General features: G+C 45.1%; 1 protein-coding gene and 1 long non-coding RNA gene across 2 annotated transcripts in view; one reads left to right on the plus strand and one right to left on the minus strand.

The window, feature by feature from the left end:
* LOC116672322 (uncharacterized) overlaps positions 1-2,082 on the plus strand; it is a 7,198-nt gene extending 5,116 nt beyond the window's left edge. Inside the window, exon 3 of the long non-coding RNA XR_004327527.1 lies at positions 2,073-2,082. This is a non-coding gene — a long non-coding RNA (uncharacterized LOC116672322). The remainder of the gene's footprint in view (positions 1-2,072) is intronic.
* The window catches only part of adarb2 (adenosine deaminase RNA specific B2 (inactive)), a 292,008-nt gene that overhangs the window by 46,150 nt on the left and 242,568 nt on the right, over positions 1-3,290 (minus strand). The window lies entirely within an intron of this gene.

Consider the following 3,290-nt stretch of genomic DNA (forward strand, 5'->3'; position numbering starts at 1 on the left):
TACCACGCAGTGGAAAACCGCCATTAGACAAAACGGTAGCACAGAGGTAGCGGCAAAAATGACAGAAAACGTGATCAATTATGGACAAATCTTGGATGTAATTTTGGATTTATTGCTCAACAACCCCCCAACAAAGGCACAAGTTCCAGACTGGATAGAAAATCTCCTGTAAAGGCTAGAAAGACGCAAAAAAAGACTGTCTGTTTTTGCTTTTAAATGATTAAAATAGAATAAGAGATGCCGTTCTCAGCCTCAGAGGGTTGAAGAACTGCACTGCATTTAGCATCGCGCCTTTGTTGGGGTGCAAATAGGTCACTGACAGAATTGTGTACAGTGTATACTGTAGAAGCAGCTTCAGAAACACATCATCCTGTGCATGGCGCGGTGTGTGAGATAATAATGAGTAAAACAAAGCATCTTTCAGCCCCTTTGGTTGTTTGAATGAATGAAGAGGAAATGAATGTCTGGGGGGGAAAATCGCAGGTTAAAGCTACTCCACAAAAAACATACAATATTCACGAGTGTGTACACAGCACCATAAAAAGCTCTATATCACGAGTTCAACTATTGGCCTTCCCTTTAAGCAATGCACACCAATTCCTTCTTGGTGATAAAGCAAGTTCTAAAAGGTAACAGACTCAACCAATTTCATTCTCCTGCTTTTCCTTGCCGTTCCACTTCGCGATTGTTTAGATCAATTTTGCAGTGGATAATTTCTGCTGCGCTGCTCACTAGCCTGCCATGAAATTGGCAGTGAGGTTGCCTTCAGTTTGCAGAAGAGAGGAGAGGAGGAGGAGAGATGAATGGAAGATGGGGAGAGAGAGACAGTGAGAGAGGTAGAAAGAGGGCGACGCGCAGACAGAAGCGCTAGAGAGCCCCACAGGCACTGTGCTGTTTTTAAAACCAGGAATAATCAGCGGCATCACAGAAATCCAAAAAGAGAGGGTCAAAAGCAACAAGGCAGAGTGGAGTCAAAGGCCTGAGGCACTCGTCACACACAAATACATCTGTTACTGGTGATTCAAAGATGTCACACCCCGGGATAACGGCACTGTCAAAAAGCATGTACATCACAGACTGAGACCTGCAACGACTCACTATGGCAACTGCACCACACTGTTCAGTGCACAATACTGTCAACGGACTTCAACGGGAAGACAAAGCACACGCCGCCTCGCTATGGCAACTGAGGACGTAAAACACACTTTGTGACAGCACGCAAAGAGAGGTCAGGTATTTATTTAACACTATTTTGACGACTGCTCCTGAACTGTGGAGTGTGTGTGTGTGTGTGTGTGTGTGGGGGGGTGGGGTGTAACAATCAAGCAAAGAATTGCAATTTCCCTGTCAAATAACAAAAGGGAATTTTGCCTGTTGACCAGGTCACAAGTGTGAGCAAATCGCACTCATATTCAAGCGATTGACATATTCAAGATATATTACCCACCTTTTTTTAGGCTAAGTTGGCCAGTTTAACTGATTTGAATCTAATACCGGTTTCCTTCAGCTTCAGCTTTTGTGGCTGGTCTACATTGTTCCATCCTTCACAAAATGGCTTGAGCGCTGTGGCATGGTCACGCCGGCTGATGTCGACACCCGGGACAAAGTGTATTCTTGCCCTGCCTCAAACTGTGTCACCGAACTGTGTCCCGCACACCTGCACTGTGTGCCATTGATTGCCCCTTGTTCCACTCAGTCATGAAAAATGCAGCCTTGTTTTCCCATTTAACAAAGCAGGACATTACGACCATACATTTGGTCTCTGCTTTGAGGACCCCAAAACTAAGGGGGGGGGGTGGGGTGGGGGGGGGGGGGGGGGGGGCATGGTGGGGGTGAGGGCATGGACTAGACCAACTGCCACTCTGCTTGTTTGAAAGCCATGGGTGGTGGGGAAGCAGAGAAAGGGGAGGTAATCTGGATCTGCCCCTTATGGGTCATAAGGGGCAAATTCCAGATCGGCACCGGAGCTTTAATTTTCTCAAAGGCAGAGCAGGATACCCAGGGCGGTTTACACCTAGCACCATTTCTAGCCACTAGCGGGGGGGGGGGGGGGGGGGGGGGCGGCAAGCAAGGTTGTTAAAAAAACTCATAAAGTGAAATTTTCATGCCATAGGAACAAGAAATATGTTCAGATAATAAAAACGTTATTGTCTATCATGAGTGACGTAAATTAGTCTGGCTGAAATGGCATAAAATACATGTAAAAAAATAGATAAGATACATTTAAACCAGTGCAAAAACATTGACAATACAAACTTTTTGTTGCTACATGCAACATCTACAAAAAAAAAAACACTGAATAGATATGTTGCCTCTGTGTGACCTTTCAGCGTGGTGATGGCAGTCGGGATGAAGGAGTCTTTCGTGTACGTTTCTCCGAGCAAACGGGACCTTGTGACGCCGAGCTGATGGTGAAAGGATTGGTGGAGGCGGTGGGTGAGATCCTGATTGTGAGCGTGAGTACGGATTCAGTGAGTGACCGGTGAAGCACAGTTAAAACGTCCTTGCTGACACAGCGGGTGGAGGCGCCGCTGGGGCTTTCTTGCACTTTCTTGAGTCAGCGAGGTATTTAAAAACTTCGACCCGCTCAGCTGACCCTCGACGCTGAGGGGTTGAGACACTCGCTGTGAGCTCGGCGTTCCCCCGCTCCGACAGCACAGCGTTGAAGCGGCTTTTTATTTGCATAGGTATTACTTCTGTTTTCTGTCTGCACCACATAACACTGGTTCACTACTTGCTGTCTGCATGTTGGCAAAATGGCTTCTCACCATCACACCGCATCGCAATGCATCACACAGCACACTGTGAGACAGCCGTTTACAGCCTCACCTTTCTACTAATGAGAGGCACAGAATGTGTTAGAAAACTGTTTTTGCAGGCTGAAGAGTTCTCTCCATGGCGTGTTAATTGCACATCATGTGTAAAAGTGAAGGAGCGCCCCTTTTCATTTTTCCACACACGCTACTACATCTACACTGGATATTCCCTTTCATCATGGAAGAGAAAACTTTGATTAAAATGATGCTGTTATTTTAAGTTATAAAGTTTTTCTGAGTCCAAATTTAAAATGAAAAGCCTTTTATCAAGGTCAAAGTTGTCTTTTTCGACCCTTTTGTGTCTCTCCCTCAGTGTTTTTGTCACTTTTTCAACGTTTGTTGACTTTTTTTTCCTGAGCCTTTTGCAATTCTCTTGGGTTTTTTTTGTACATTTGTCACATTTTTGTCACTTTATTTGACATTTGTTCACATTTTTGTCACTTTTATTGACATTTTTCTCTGTTTTTTACACTT

The sequence above is a fragment of the Etheostoma spectabile genome, chromosome 22, assembly GCF_008692095.1.
Source record: "Etheostoma spectabile isolate EspeVRDwgs_2016 chromosome 22, UIUC_Espe_1.0, whole genome shotgun sequence".
Classification (NCBI taxonomy): domain Eukaryota; kingdom Metazoa; phylum Chordata; class Actinopteri; order Perciformes; family Percidae; genus Etheostoma; species Etheostoma spectabile.